The sequence below is a fragment of the Hyperoodon ampullatus genome (assembly GCF_949752795.1).
Source record: "Hyperoodon ampullatus genome assembly, chromosome: 8".
Classification (NCBI taxonomy): domain Eukaryota; kingdom Metazoa; phylum Chordata; class Mammalia; order Artiodactyla; family Ziphiidae; genus Hyperoodon; species Hyperoodon ampullatus.
In genome coordinates, this window is record NC_136921.1 from 8,620,790 (window position 1) to 8,638,316 (window position 17,527).

Here is a 17,527-nt window from a genome sequence, read left to right on the forward strand (position 1 = left end):
GTGGAAGGATGATGAGGATGGAGGGTGGTTACCCTTTGGGATGGCAGGGGAGCTCTAGGACTTGCACGTAGGGAGTCCTGCAGACTTCTTAATCCTAGGCCTCCCTGCTCCCTCTGGTTCCTGGTTTGGATCGGGTGAGGGTTTTGCAGCCATTTTAGAAAAGCAGCTCCCTACGGCAAATGGTTGTCGCCACTTCCACCATCCTTCCAGCAGGTGGCAGCACATCCACAAGGATGTGGACACCTGACAGAGGCGTCGAGAAGGAAGCCGAAGATTGTCTCAGGCCAATGGGTCTTCAACTCCAAACTCAATTTATGTAGTGATAGGGTCTGGGAATCTGCAGGAAGTGCACTCAGCACACAGAGATGGTGTGGAATCCCCGCCAAAAAAGTGGATTCCAGTTGGGTACAAGAACTACAGTTTGTTGAATGCTTGTCCCATTTACCCATACTTGGCCCACTAATTACTTCATTGTAACTCAATCTTTGTCTGCCCTCAGCCTTAAAAAGTGCCAAAGCTTTTCTCATCCCAAGAGAGCTTGTCTCCTGAGCCTGCCTCCCTGCCTAGCCGTTCCCTCTAGCCTTTATTGCCAGACTTCGAGAAGGACCACACTCCTGCCTCCCACTTTGCCTCCAGTAGTGTGGCTTCTGTCCCCACGTCAGCACTGAGTTCGTGAAGGGCGCCAGTGACCAAAGGCTGCAAATCCAGTGGTTGGTCTTGCCCTAGTTTATGGCTTCCCTGCAGCACCTGACATTGCTCCTGCCCACCTGCAACGTCCTTTTCTCCCACGGTTAGGAAAGGGGTGCAGGCGCTGTGACAGTAGGCCGGGATGGAGAGGGATGAGAACAGATAAACCTGGGAGTAGATCCTCTCGACAGGATTTTATCCAGTTAATACACACGAGCCAGTGGCTGTTCCTCCACATCAGGTAACCCCGTCACTGGAGGAGAAAGACTCCTGCTGGTCCTTCTACATGGAAACGTGAAAAGAACACTTGTGTTCCTGCCAACCTCTGAGTGGAGGGACTCGGTTGTATTTACTGTTCTGTCCCATGGGCCTAGGACAGTCCCTGACACATAGTAGGTATTCAGTAGGTAATGAAGGAATCCTGGAGAAACTCCTTCCCCCAACTGCAGGAAACCTATGGCAGCAGCAGGAGGGACTCTAAGGCCAGGAGTTCTTAACGTACATTTTTCAAGTTCTTAACATTTTTGTGTTGGGAGTTCTTTTGGGAGTCTGGTAAGGCTTTTGAAACCTTTCCAGAATAATGTTTTCAAATACTTTTTTAAAAAGCATTATAAGGGAAATCAAGTATATTGAAAATTTTTTTTTTTTTTTTTGCGGTACGCGGGCCTCTCACTGCCGTGGCCTCTCCCGTTGTGGAGCACAGGCTCCGGACGCGCAGGCTCAGCGGCCGTGGCTCACGGGCCCAGCCGTTCCGCGGCATGTGGTATCCTCCCGGACCGGGGAACGAACACGCATCCCCTGCATCAGCAGGCGGACTCAACCAGTGTGCCACCCTGGAAACCCTGGAAAAACTTTTTAAGATATTAAAGTACATCATTTGTGATAGAATTGTGTATGTGTTCACTAGTGCATCAGGTAAGATGTATTTACATTTTTTAAATTTGTAGTTGCTTTACAATTGTCCAGTGAAGTGAATCAGCTATATGTATACATATATCCCCTCCCTCTTGGACCTCCCCCTCCACAAGATGTATTTACATTTAAAATACAGTTAGGGAGTTTGGTTCTGGTAATGATGGAGTGGCTCATAACAGACTAACCCTCCTGTTGATAATTATAAACTCGACAAAAATTTTAAGAATCAACTGCTGAAGGTGTTGAAGACCAAACAATACCAGATGATAGAAACTGGAGCAGAAACCATCCTTGAAAGAAGGTAAGGACACGGGAGGAGATACATATTTAACCATCTTTCCCCTCAGGGGTACCCCACCCTGCACCCCGATTAGCATGAACCTTTGGGCATAGAGTTTAAGCAGAAAGGGAGTCTTACTAAACTGAGAAGTCGGGTTGGAGTTTGAGTCTGGAAACTTTCCTGAAGATGAGGGAGACAGAGGAGAAAGCCATAAAATATGCATACAAGCTGCCTTCAGATTCTTGGCTGAGTCCTAAATTGATGAGCAGGGCAAGAGTCCCATGAGCACAGGGGTAAACAATGGAAAGGTGAAATAGCTGGCTACAGGTTCCAGCAAATACCTGGTGCTGGAGAGAAGTTTGAAGTTCAAGTTCTGCCCAGTTAGAGGTGTTTGATAAACACTTAAGCTTTTCTTTGAAACTCGGAAGACTCATACTTTAGAAGTAACAGCACGTTCCAGGCCCATGGATTAAACCCTAGGAGTAAGGGCAAAATGCAAAACTAAGATAGACTCACCCTTACAAAACCTAAAGCCTAAAACTAAGCCCCCACGTAATCAATGGGGGAATCTGTTGGGAATTTAATTGCCTACTAGAACAAAATCCAACAGTGTTCAGGGGAAGGTAACAATCCAGACTTGGCAATATGTCATACATAATGTCCAGTAAGAAAAAGGTAACTAACTATATGTGCAATGAAGTATGAAAATGTCCACAATCGAGAAAAAAGCAAACAACTCATGTTGAAATTTGTAAGCAAGGACTTTAATCGTAAATATGAATTTACAGGAAAAGATACATGAAGAAATGGGGAATTTCTGGACAGAGATGGAGACTCAGAACCAAATGGAAATCCTAGAACTGAAAACAATATATTAAAAAATTCACTAGAAAGGCTTAGCAGCAGGAGAAAATATCAGTAAACTAGAAGATAGACCAATAGTAATATAGGTCAAAACATGCTACCCCAAAATATGATATCATTGCATATTAAATATTTCAAGCTGAAGGAATTTGAGAAACAGCAGGTGCAGGAAGGACTTACAGAGCTTCCCCTGAAGCAAGTCATAGAACCCTCATATGAGAGGTGCCCTCCTTCTACCCGGAGGAAAGGATCACCCTTATCTCTGAAGACGGAGGGACACCAAGAGGGAATTTGAAGGAACAGGCCTTGCTGTTTCCCCCAGTTTACTACACTCAGTTCATACCTTTTTTGGGGGGTTCTATCATATTTTTCCACAACTCTCCACCCTTCATCAAATCTAACAAAAATACTAAGGTTTAACCACTTCTTCAGGTCTTCATTTCCTTATGAAGGCTCCCACGTCATGTAAGACTTATATTAAATAAATTTGTGTGCTTCTCTCTTTTTATTCTGTCTTTTGTTACAGGGCTCCAGCCAAGAACTTAGAAGGGTAGAGGGAAAAGATATTTTTCCTCCCCTACATGATCCAAGCTGAAGCTCAAAGAGACAAGGTTGGGAGAAAAATGAACAGAACCTAATGACAATACCAAGCTGTCCACCATGTGTAATTGAGTCCAAGAAGGAGAGGAAAGAATGAGTGGGCAGAAATAAATCTCTTAGAAAAGTAATGGCTTAAAAATATCTAAATTGAGGGGCTTCCCTGGTGGCGCAGTGGTTGCGAGTCCGCCTGCCGATGCAGGGGATGTGGGTTCGTGCCCCGGTCTGGGAGGATCCCGCATGCCGCGGAGCGGCTGGGCCCGTGAGCCATGGCCGCTGAGCCTGCGCGTCCGGAGCCTGTGCTCCGCAGCGGGAGAGGCCACAGCAGTGAGAAGCCCGCGTACCGCAAAAAAAAAAAAAAAAAAAAAAAATATCTAAATTGAAAAACAACCTACAGACCAAAGAAGAAAGTCATACACACCCCAGCACATCATAACTGAATTGCTGAACAACAAAGATAAAGCCAGACAAGAAAGACTCATTCTGTGCAAAGGAACATCTGTAAGAATGATGGCTAAGTCTCATCAGGAAAATTATAAGACAATGGATGATATCTTTAAAGTGCTAAAGGAAAAATATCAATCTAGAATTCTAAATCTACAAGGTGTTCTTCAAAAATAAAGGAGAAATAAGTCATTTTCAAACGAAGCTGAGAGAACTCATCACCAGTAAGTACACTTGCATTTCAAAAAATGCTAAAGAAAGGTTTTCATGCTAAAGGGGAATGATATCAGATGGTAAACTGCATCTTCCAGAAGAAATAAAGAGCACTGGAAATGGTAAATAATTTACCCTTTGAAAGACTACTGTCTAAGGCAAAAAACATAACACGTATATTCTGGGGTTTATAATATATGTAAAAGTAAAGTACGTGACAAAAATAGCACAAACTAAGGGAAGTAGGTCAATGAAGTTATATGATTTTAAGATTCTAGTATTACACTTAAGCTAGTATAATGTTAATTTAAGGTAAGCAGTGATAAGTTAAAGCTGAGTATTGTAATCCCTAGAGCAAACATTAAATAAAATAATACAAGCCAATAGAGAATATGGAATATTAATTCCAAAGACGTGAAATGTTAAAAAATAACCCCAAATAAGGTAGAAGAACAAGGATTAGATGGGATACTAGAAAACAAATAGTGGAATGATAGTTTATTTAAACTCAATCATACCAATAATTACAGTAAGTGAAGATGGACTAAACGAAAGGTAGAGATTGTCAAACTGGATGAAAAACACAAGAACTAACTATAAGCTATTTACAAGAGGTGCCCATTAAATACAAAGAAAAATGTTGACATAAAAAGATGGAAAGGAATATACCATGAAAACACCAGGTGTAAGAAATCTGTTGTGGCTATATCAATGTCAGACAAAGTAGATTTCAAAATGAGGAGTATAACCAAAGATAAAGAGCATCGTTTCATAATGAAAGAAAGGTCAATTTATCAGAAATGTATAGCGATCCTAAATGTATATTAATAACAGTCTTACAATATGTGAAGCAAAACTGGACAGAGCTAAAAGGAAAAATAGACAAATTTGCAAATCACAGTTGCAGATTTTAACACTTCTCACTTAGTAATAAAGTAAGTAGACAAATATCAGTAGTGATGTAGAAGAATTGAACACTATTTAGCCAATTAGACCTAACAACGTGAGGATACACATTCTTTTCAAGTGCACATTGAACATTCACCAAAATATTCTAGGCCACCAAACAAAGCTCAAGAAATTTCAGACTGAAAAACATATGTAGCATATTCTCTGACATAATAGAAATAAATTAGAAATCAATAACAACAAGACATCTAGAAAATCCCTAAATATTTGGACATTAAGTGCACTTCTGAAAAACACTAAACACTTCTGAATGGGTCAAAGTAGAAATCAAAAGAAAAATTAGATGACATTACAAAGTGAATGATAATGAAAACACATTTGGGATGCAAATAAAGCAGTGCTTAGATGGAAATTTATAACTTTAAATGCTTTAGAAAAGAAAGGAAAAAGATTTTAAATTAGTGATCTAAATTTCCACCTTAAGGTAAAAAAGGAAGAGAAAATTAAGCTCAAAATAAGCAGAAAAAGGGAATAATAAAAATAAGAATGGGGGCTTCCCTGGTGGCGCAGTGGTTGAGAGTCCACCTGCCAATGCAGGGGACACGGGTTCGTGCCCCGGTCCGGAAAAATCCCACGTGCCGCAGAGTGGCTAGGCCCGTGAGCCATGGCCACTGGGCCTGCGCGTCCGGAGCCTGTGCCCCGCAACAGGAGAAGCCACAACAGTGAGAGGCCCGCGTACCACAAAAAAAAAAAAAAAAAAAAAAAAAAAAGAATGAAGGGCTTCCCTGGCGGCGCAGTGGTTGAGAGTCTGCCTGCCGATGCAGGGGACGCGGGTTCGTGCCCCGGTCCGGGAGGAACCCACATGTCACGGAGCGGCTGGGCCCATGAGCCATGGTCGCTGAGCCTGCGCGTCCGGAGCCTGTGCTCCACAACGGGAGAAGCCACAGCAGTGAGAGGCCCGTGTACCGCAAAGGAAAAAAAAAAAAAAAAAAAAAAAGAATGAAAATGATATAGGAAAATCAAGGCAAAGGTTGGTTCACTGGAAGGATGAAAAGGATTAGTGTAATTGATAGCAAGACTGATAAGAAAAAAGAAATGAAAAAACAAATAACCAATAAATTTAACAACTTAGACAAAATGAGCAAATTCTTTGAAAACACAACTTTCCAAGACTGACACAAAAAGAAATGGAACATCTGAATAGCTAATCCCTACATCTACTGAAGACATTGAACTCATCATTCAAAACCTCCCACAAAGAAAATCCCAGGCCCACATGGCTTTGTGAGTAAATTCTATCAAATGTTTAAAGAAGAAACAACACCAATCCTAACTTATTTCAGAAAATATAGGAAGGAATAATTTCCAATCTGTTTTATGAGCGCTGATACCAAAGTATGAGAAGGACATTACAAGAAAAATACCCCAATATCCTTCATGAACATAAACATAAAATCCTTTTAATATTAACAAGTTAAATGTAGAAATATATTAAAATGATAATACATCATGACCAAGTGGGGTGTATCCTTAATTCAAAGTTGATTAAGATTTGAAAATCAATGTAATTCACCACATTATAGGATAAATGAGAAAATACAATTGTCCAAATAAAAGTAAAAAGAAATTTGTCAACATTCAATAATCTACATTCCTAATAAAGCTTGACAAACTTTAACAAACTGATGAACATCTATGAAAAACCTACCACTAACATCATGTTACATAGTGAAATGTCGAATATTTTTTCCCTAAGATAACGAACAAGGCAAGGATGTCTGCTCTCATTATTTCTACTTAATATTGTATTGGAAGTCCAGTACAATTAGGCAAGGAAAAGAAATAAAAAGGCATAAAGATTGGGAAGCAAGAGGGAATTCACTGGCGGTCCAGTGGTTAGGACTTGGTGCTTTCACTGCCAGGACCTGTGTTCAATCCCTGGTGGGGGAACTAAGATCCCACAAGCCGCCCGTGGCGTGGCTGAAAAAAAAAAAGAAAAATATTGGGGAGCAAGAACTAAAGTTCTTTATTCACACATGATATGATTGTCTATGTAGCAAAATAACAAGGAATCTTCCAAAATATTATCACTAAAAAGCAAAATTTTTATAAAGTTTACAAGGATTTATATAACTAGGATCAACATATAAAAACCAGTTGTATTTATGTACAAAGCATTAAGCAATTGGAAAAATTTAAAAATTTTAACTACAATTTATAATTGCATTAATAAAAACAAAATATTTAAGTAAATTTAATGAAAGATGAGCAGGACATTGTGAAAAGAAATTAAATAAATAACTGGAGAGATACACCATGTTTGTGGATTGGAAGACTCAATATTGTTAAGATGTCAATCTTCTCCACATTTATAGATTCAACCCAATCATCATAATCTCAGCAAACTTTTTTACAGAAATTGACAGCATAATTTTTTTTTTTTTTTGGCCATGCCGCAAGGCATATGGGATCTTAGTTCCCTGACCAGGGATTGAACCTGTGCCCCCTGCAGTGGAATTTCGGAGTCTTAACCACTGGACCTCCAGGGAAGTCCCAACAGGATCATTTTAAAACTTACGTGGAAATGCAAGGGACGAGAATAGCCAAACAGTCTTGAAAAATAAAAGAAACCCAGAGGACTTATACTAAATAATTTCAAAATTTATTATAAAGACACAGTAATCAAGGCACTGTGTTACTATTTTAAGGATAAATATATAGAAAATGAGACAGACTAGAAAGTCCAGAAATAATTCCTCATATACACAGTCAGTTGATTTTTGATAAAGGTACTAAGACATTTAATGGAGACAAGATAGACTTTTTAACAAGTGGGGTTTAAAAAACTAGGTATTGGGCTTCCTTGGTGGCACAGTGGTTGGGAGTCCGCCTGCTGATGCAGGGGACACGGGTTCGTGCCCTGGTCCGGGAAGGTCCCACATGCCGTGGAGCGGCTGGGCCCATGAGCCATGGCCGCTGAGCCTGCGCGTCCGGAGCCTGTGCTCCGCAACGGGAGAGGCAACAGCGGTGACAGGCCCGCGTACCGCAAAAAAAAAAATAATAATAATAAAAAACTAGGTATTCATATTTTTAAAAATGAACCTTGACTTTTACTTCACTCTATATACGAAAATAATTCACGGTGGATCACAGGCCTAAATACAAGACCTAAAACTATAAAGCTTCTAGAAGAAAACAAAGGAGAATGTCTTTATGACTTAAGGGTAAGGAAAGATTTCTTAGGACACAAATGGTATTTACGATAAATGGGGAAAAAATGATAAATTGGACTTCATCAAAATTAAAATGTCTGCTCATCAGAAGACACTGTTAAGAAAATGAAAAGACAAGCCATAGATTAGGAGAAAATATCCACAATATATATGTATTTCTGATAATATTCACAATACATATGTATTTCTGATACATATGTATTTCACAATACATATGTATTTTCAAAATAATAAAGGATTAAAGATCCATAACAAAAAGACAACCCAATAAAGAGACTAAAGTCTTGAACAGACACTTTAAAAAAGAAGATATCTGGTTAGGAAAAAAGCACATAAAAACGTGCTCAACATGATTCGTCATCAGAGAAATACAAATTAAAACTGCAATGAGATACTACTACATACCCACCACCATGGCTAAAGTTAAAACTACTGACAATGCCAAATGTGGTCAAGGATATAGAGCTAGAACTCATATATTGCTGGTAGAATGTAAATGGTATAGGCACACCTTGTTCCCTTTTTGTTTTTTTGGGCCATGCCACCCGACTTGCGGGATCTCAGTTTCACAACCAGGGATTGAACTCGGGCCACGGCAGTGAAAGCCCAGAATCCTAACCACTAGGCCACCAGGGAACTCCCTAGGCACACCTTATTTTACTGTGCTTTGACTTGTGCTTTGCAGATATTGCATCTTTTATAAATTGAAGTTTTGTGGCAACCTGTGTCAAGCCAGTCTATTCACGTCATTTTTCCAACAGCATTTGCTTACTTCGTGTCTCTGTGTCATATTCTTGAAATATTTCAAACTTTTCAAAGGTAATTCTAGCAATATTTCAAACTTTCTCATGATTATTATTTTTGTGGTGGTGATCTGTGATCAGTGATCTTTGCCTTTTTTATTTTTTTGGCCACACCGTGCGGCATGCGGGATCTTAGTTCCCCAACCAGAGATGGAACCCGAGCCCCCTGCAGCGGAAGCGAGGAGTCCTAACCACTGCACCACCAGGGAATTTCCTGTGATCAGTGATCTTTGATGTTACTACTGTAATTGTTTTGAGGCACAACGTACCATAGGACTGCAAACTTAATCAAAAAATGTGTGTGTGCTGGCTGCTCCCCCTACCGGCTGTTCCTCCATCTCTCTCCCTCTCCTTGGGCCTCCCTATTCCCTGAGACACAATATTGAAAGTAGGCCAATTAATAACCCTACAATGACATCTAGTGTTCAAGTGAAAGGAAGAGTCACATGTCCCTTAATTTAAATCAAAAGCTAGAAATGACTAAATTCAGCGAGAAAGGCACATCGAAAGCTGAGACAGGCTGAAAGGTAGGCCTCTGGCACCACTTAAACAAGTTGTGAATGTAGAGGAAAAGCTCATGGAGGAAATTAAAAGTGCCACTCATGGGCTTCCCTGGTGGCGCAGTGGTTGAGAGTCCGCCTGCCGATGCAGGGGACACGGGTTCGTGCCCCGGTCCGGAAAAATCCCACGTGCCGCGGAGCGGCTGGGCCCGTGAGCCATGGCCGCTGAGCCTGCGCGTCCGGAGCCTGTGCTCCGCAACGGGAGAGGCCACAACAGTGAGAGGCCTGCAAAAAAACAAAACAAAACAAAACAAAACTACTCATTAACACATGAATGATAAGAAAGTGAAACAGCCTTACTGCTGATGTGGAGAAAGTTTCAGTGTCTGGATAGAAGACCAAACCAGCCACAACATTCTCTTAAGCCAAAGCCTAATCCAGATCAAGGCCCCAACTCTCTTCAATTCTATGAAGGCTGAGGGAGGTGAGGTAGCTGCAAAAGACAAGTACGAAGCTAGCAGAGGTTGGTTCATGAGGTTTAAGGAATGATGCCCTCTCCATAACATAGAAGTGCAAGGTGAAGCAGCAAGTGCTGATATAGAAGCTGCATCAAGTTATCCAGAAGATCTAGCCACGATAATGAATGAAGGTGGCTACACTAAACAACAGATTTTCAATGTAGACAAAATCGCTTTTTTTAAAAAAAATAAAATTTTATTTTTTATTTTTTTTGGCCATGCCACATGGCTTGTGGGATATTAGTTCCCTGACCAGGGATTGAACCTGCACCCTTGGCAGTGAAAACACGGAGTCCTAACCACTGGACCACCAGGGAATTCCCCAAACAGCTTTATATTGGAAGAAGATGCCATCTATGACTTTCAAAGCTAGAGGGGAGAAGTCAATGCCTGACTTTAAAGCTTCAGAGGGCAGGCTGACTCTCTTGTTAGGGGCTAAAGCAGCTGTTGACTTTAATTTGAAGCCAATGGTCATTTACCATTCCAAAAATCCTAGGGCCCTTCAGCATTGTGCTAAAACTACTCTGCCCGTGCTCTATAAATGGAATGACAAAGTCTGGATAACAGCACATCTCTTTACAACATGGTTTACTGAATATTTTAAGCCCACTGTTAAAAACGACTGCTCAGAAAAAAAGATTCCTTTCAAACTATTACTGCTCACTGACAATGCACCTGGTCACCAAGAGCCCTGATGGAGATGTACAACGAGATTCACATTGTTCTCATGCTGCTAACACAGCATCTATTCTGTAGCACACGGATGAAGGAGTAATTTCGACTTCTGAGTTTTACTATTTAAGAAATACATTTCGTAAACTATAGCTGCCATAGATAGCGATTCCTCTGATGGATCTGGTCAAAGTACAGTTGACCCTTGAACAATGCAGGGATTAGGGGTTCCAACCCTCCTCACAGTTGAAAATCTGTGTTCCAATATCTCAGTACTTCAGTGGAGGAAGTAACTGCAGATGCGGTGGAAATAGCAAGAGAAGTAGAATTAGAAGTGGGGCCTGAAGATGTGACTGAATTGCTGCAATCTCATGATAAAACTTCAGCGGACGAGAAGTTGCTTCTTATGGATGAGCAGAGAAAGTGGTTTCCTGAGATGGAATCTACTCCTGGCGAGGATGCTGTGAAATTGTTGAAATGACAACAAAGGATTTAGAATATTTCATAAACTTAGTTCATAAAGCAGTGGCAGGGTTTGAGAGGATTGACTCCAAATTTGAAAGTTCTACTGTGGATAAAATGTTATCAAACAGCATTGCATGCTACAGAGAAATCATTCGAGAAGGGAGGAGTCAGTCCATGTGGCAGACTCCATTGCTGTCTTATTTTAAGGAATTGTCATGGCCACCTCTCCCTTCAGCAACTACCACCCCGATCAGTCAGAGGCCATCAACACAGAGGCAAGACCCTCCACCAGCATAAAGATTATGACTCACCGATGATGGTTAGCATAACTTCTGTATGCACTGGGGAACCAAAAATATTCAGGTGACTGACTTTATTGCAATATTCACTTTACCACAGTGGTCTGGAACCGAACCTGCCATATCTCCAAGGTTTGCCTGTACAGTCATTTTGGAAAGTGCTTGACCATTTGTTATAAAGTTAAACATATACCTACATTGAAAGTTTATAACAGGGTAAAGTTAAAGCTATACCTATCTGATGACTCATCAGTTCCACTCCTAAATATTTACTCAGGAGATAACATATGTCCACAAAAAAACCCTTGTATAAAAATGCTTGCAGCAGCTTTATTCATATGAGCCAAAAACTGGAAACCACACAAATGTCCATCAAGAGGAGAATGGATGAATAAACTGTGGTGTATTAATGCAATGGAATACTCCTCAGCAATAAAAAGGAACAAACTAATTATTTACTCAACAACATGAATGACTCAAAATATTATCTACAGTGACAGAAGGCAGAATGAACAAGCAGAACTAATCACTCGTTATAGAAATTGAAACCGTGGTTGCCTCTGGGGATGGGGGGAGATTGAGTGGAAAGAAGCTCAAGGGAATTTCTGGGATGATGGAAATAGTCGAAATCCTGATTGGGGTGGTAGTTACAGATGTATGCAATTGTCAAGACTCACAAAACTGCACATTATGATTGGTGCATTTCATTGAATGTAAATTACACATTAACATTTAAAATGTGTAAGCAAATTAAAGTTAAATTTTAGTTTTTAAAGACATATTGGTGTGAAAGCTCTTAGAAATAAAACATTATACTATATAGCTACAAGGACATTATAAAACACGGGGAATATAGCCAATATTTAATCTTAACTATAAATAGAGTATAACCTTTAAAAATTGTGAATCACTAGATTGTATACTTGTAACATATAATATTGTACATCAAGTATACGTCAATTAAAAAACTAAATACATAAACTTGGGAGATTGGGATTGACATATATACACTAATATGTATAAAATAGATAACTAATAAGAACCTGCTGTATAAAAAAATAAATAAAATTCAAAAATTCAAAAAAAATACCTAAACTTAAAAAAACAATATACTATAGGGTGGTCTTTGACAAGACAATACACACAATTTTGTACATCTGATTGATTTGTTTTCCTTTTCGATGTTATAAGTCCTGAAAATCTTGCAAAGATATATATCTAAGCTTCTAGGGCTTGCTTTACTAGGAGAAGACAGGCTTTTCTCAAAGAATACCAGAATTCTTCAAGGCTTTTTCAGTTAAACTCTACTCGTCATAAGTTTTTTTGTCCTAAGAAAAATGAGTTCATCTTTAGCTAGGTCAAAATTCAGGAACACGTTATCTCAGGAAGAAAAGACTTGTGGATTCATCGTTCAATTTTGATTGCCTAAAGACTGAAATAACTGTTGAAAGAGTTATGAAATGTTGCCAGGTGTCGGTAAATTTCTCTTTGCAAAGAAATTGTTAGAGCATTTTGTGTCTGCTCTGTCCTAAGAGAGCAAGCCCCCAGCCCAGGATCATTTGCAAAGATGTCACTGGTACTATATTCTCCTTCCTTATTGTCCCAGTTTGTAAATTTTTTAGGAGCATCATAAATGGTGACTTCAGGACCTCAAAGAGGAAGACATCTCATTCATACAGTTAAAAATATCTGCCAAGTAAGCCAACCCAAGGATAAAATTTTTTCCTTCAAAGTGTTTCCAGAAGTGGTCTTTCTTTTTCTTGCAGAAAATAATAAGACTTCTGCTGTTAGTTTGAACAAAGCACTTGTCCTTTGAAAGCCAGTGAGAAGCACTTCATGGACTGTGTTCCCATTTCCTGACAAGCCGTTTGCAAACGCAGTCATTGAGAGACCTGCTTCTGATGAAGTTGATGACTTTTATGAAAGTTGACAAAACATCTTTCAGAGATGTCACAAAAGTCTTTATTGCCCGTGCATTGAGTGATGACAGCGTGGAGAGTTTTATCACTAGGTTAGCAAAATCAGATTTGCAGGAGGTCCATCTGGATAGAGAATGAAGCTTTTCTTCCCAGGCAAAGTTTTATTTGGCAAAGACACTTTTTACTGCTTTCAAAATGTCTACAGCCTTTGTAGTTTTCAAAAGCCACTCGGAAAGTAAGAATCCTTTGGTAGCACCAGCACGCCCACAGTGAGGAGAGTGAAGCTGCTGTTTCCACAGCGACCTGCTTCAAAATGTTAAAAGAAATGTCATCTATTCTAGAACATATCACACCATGTGACAAGGAAACTGCTTCCAGTGTTTTCTTCTGGTCCAATCCAAAAAGCAGTTTGATAATCTCTGTGCACGTGCCATGGCACTGTAACATGTCCCCCCGACAGCGTGGGAGATATTTGTCTGGGCGACTGGTGAGCAATTTTGGAGGATGCTCCAATAAAAGCTTACTGTGAAACAGCAAATCCAAGTGCTGGAATTGTTCCAGCTTTTTTTGTTTTTGTTTTTGTTTTTAGTTTCTGCTGTATAACAAAGTGAATCAGCTATAGATATACATACATCCCCATATCCCCTTTCTCTTGCGTCTCCCTCCCCTCTAGGTGGTCACACAGCACTCAGCTGCTCTCCCTGGTTCTAGCTTCTTTGAATTGAGCTTTCCTTACACAACGCCCCTACCCCCCCATCAACATCTTTAAATGCATTTTCAGAAGGGAGAGACGTCCCATGCCCTTTCCATTTTGCTGGCTTCATCCTTCCATTCACAAGAATTTTTCAGTACAGAAAACACTGTGGCTTTTGTGTCCTGTCATGCTCGTTATTAAAAGCGAAACCGGATAATACATTGTCTTTATCATACTTCAGTATTACTCCTGTAACGTGACTTCTTTCCATGACTTTGATGGTCTTCTGATGTGTCAGCCTGGCTAGGCTACCGTCCCTGGTTCTTCAGTCAAACCCTAAACTGGGTGTTGCAGGGAAGATACTTTGTAGATGGGCTGAAAGACCATAGGCAGTTGACTTTAAGCAAAGGAGATTATCCTAGATAATTTGGGTGGGCCTAATTCAGACAGATGAAAGACTTTAAGAGCAGAGTGGAAGATTCCCCAAAGAAATTCTGCTCGTGTATATCTGCTCCTGTCCGAGAGTGCCAGTCTGCCCTTCCCGACAGCCTGCCCTGTGGATTTCGGATGAGCCCACCCCCATAATCCTGAAAGCCAATTCCTCACAATACAATAAATCTCTTAATATATACAGGTGATCCTCATTATTTTTGGATTTTGTATTTGCAATTCAACCACTCGCTAAAGTTTATTTGTAACCCCCAAATCCATACTCATGGTGCTTTTGTGGCCATACGAGGTTGTTCCCACGGTCATCCAGGACACGTACAGAGAGGCAAAAATTGTGAGGCATCCAACATGCGTGTTCCTAGCGGAGGTCAAATGAGGCGACCCTGCCTTCTTGGTTCAGCTCTCACACTGTAAGCAAGGGCCCTTTTGACAGTACATTTAGTGCCATGGTTTTAGCATTTTTGTCCTTCTTGTTGGTGATTTTGCTGTTTGAAATGGCCCCCATGCATAGCGCTGAAGTGCTGTCTAGTGTCCTAAGCTGTGCTTCATGAGCCTAAAGGAGAAAATATGTGTGTTATGTGAGCTTCATTCACAGCTGAGTTATAGCGATGTTGGCTCTGAGTTCAATGTTAACGAATCAACATATATATGAAATTAGGTGTCTTTAAACAGAAACACACATAAGCAAGGTTGTATATTGATCGGTTGATAAAATTTCCCCCAGGAGCAATGTTTCAGTGTTTACTAATTCAGTGTTTGCAGCGATTTTATGGAACATAACTACCGCAAAGAATGAGAGTTAAATGTACCTTCTACTGATTGTTTCTCTGCTTAAAACCCTCACTGATAGAGTGACAGTCACAGAACCGCTAAGATAACTGTGGCTTGTTGCCCACTTTTACAATGAAAGGAAACTTAAGGCTCGGTGAAAATGAAGATGCAGGTTTTGTTCCCATCCCAGTTTATGGCTCCCCTGAGCTCACGGTCCCCAGGTTAAGACCACATCTGAACCGAGGCTCATGGAGAAGGACCACACGACCGTGGCAGTCAGGGGGTGTGGGCTGAAGGCAGAGAGGTTCCCACAGACTCTAAAGAGGCCAGAGGTGGAGTCCGGAGTGCTTTGCTGCTTCGGCCCCACTCAGCATGTTGCCTGCAGTTCTTCTTCAAGGAGTGATTGTCCCCAAGGCTGAGCCATCACAACCGGAAAACAGTGGTTGCCTCCAGTGCTGAGGAGGAGGGGCCTGCAAGGAAGGGAGTTTGGCTGGAGCAGTTCCAAGGTCCCTCCCTCAGAAGATACAATGGCACCTTGATTGTTTTCAGCTCGAAATAATCCGCATGCTCAAGAGACATTTTGGGGTGGGAAATTTTGTTCCTCTACAGTCCCGCCTTTAAAACTTCTTGTACGAAGTTTCAAGGCCCAGAAGCTGAATTGGTAGATGGCTCCATCTCATGAAACCAGTCTCTCCTTAAAGGGAAACAAAGGTTCATGGTTGGAGTACATGATAAACCCGGGGTCTGAGTCCTGAGTGCTGTCAGTCGGGAAGATTTCTAGATGTCAGGGTCAAAGCATCTTGGGCAGTTTGAAATGTCTCTGATGCTGCATTCAGGTTAACTTTCTGAGTGGTTTCCACAGCAACAGGCATGAGGATGAGGATGGTCTAAAGAGGGGGCAATTGTCATCTTTCTCAGGTGGATGTCAAATTTCTCAGCTTGACTTTGTGGGCCTTCAGGAAAAGGGCAGCTCTCTTTCTTGATGATGCCAAGTCAAAAGTGGGAGAAAAATTGGAAACGTGAGTTGGAAGAGTGGTAGCCAAATATTGGAGAAAACTAGAATTCAGGATGCAGTCTAGTTTAGAGGTGGGAGGAGGGCAAAAAAGAGAAGATAAAACTGGTGTCACCAGGGATTGTACACCATTTGTCTTTATTTATTTTTATTTTTATTTTTTTTGGCTGCACCGCGCGGCTTGCAGGACCTTAGTTCCCCGACCAGGGATCGAATCCGTGCCCCCCTGCAATGGAAACACAGAGTCCTAACCACTGGGCCGCCAGGGAATCCCCGGACACCATTTGTCTTGACTCATCTGTTGTTCTATCTGTGGGTTGTTTTTGTTTGTTTGTTTGTTTCTTTGTGGTACGCGGGCCTCTCACTGTTGTGGCCTCTCCCGTTGCGGAGCACGGGAGCTCACCTTTTGTCTTTTTGTTAAATTAACCAATAAGCTCTGGTTCATTGGACCTGGGAGGACACTTTGGCTGCCTGTCTGTGCACACAGGCCCACTCTACCATCCTAGAAAGTGAGATCGGTCTGCCTGGCCAGCTCCTTACAAAGGGGGGCTGGTAATCCATCCTGTCCAGGCCACCGTGCCCTTCAGCTTAAGGTCCTGGGGACAAGAGGACTTGCTTCTGGCATCTTCAGGCTGTGGGGCTGGACCTTGGTCCTTCTTGGCTGGGCCTGAATTCACCTCCAATGGCTGGCACTCCCTTAAGCACAGCTCCATGGACCCCACGATAGCGCCCTCTATTGTAGGTCTTATTGTGCCCATTTTGTAACTGAGAACTGAGCTTCTCAGGGTGACTAGACTGACCTGCACAATGCTTTTGCCAGGCTGAGCTGACCCCACCTTACCTTGCCCACTCTCAGATTTCAGCTTTGCCAGAACCTTTGTCACAACACCTCGACTCTTGGGTAAGGATGCGGCCCTGCTTTTGGCCCTGGCTCTGTGACATTCCATTCCTGAATGATCAGCCCCCAGTCCCCGGTGTGAGGTGGGAGATCCACACATTTTCCCTAGAACCCATTGTTCCATCTCCGGCTCCAGCCTGGGGAAAAGCTGTCACCCAACTGGGATCAACTCTGCCCTTCCCCCTGCATGAGACTGCATTTTCACACCCTTTCCAACATCACAACTATGCATGTCCCATGACACATGGCTCAGGAATTATCAGATGAAATCTTTGGATATGACTTTACCCCAAGCGGACATATTTGTCTTCAAAGGGCTCCTCTGTGACCTCATCTCTTTCCTGGAGCCTCTTGGTGTTTTGTTAGCATCTTGACACCTGCCCA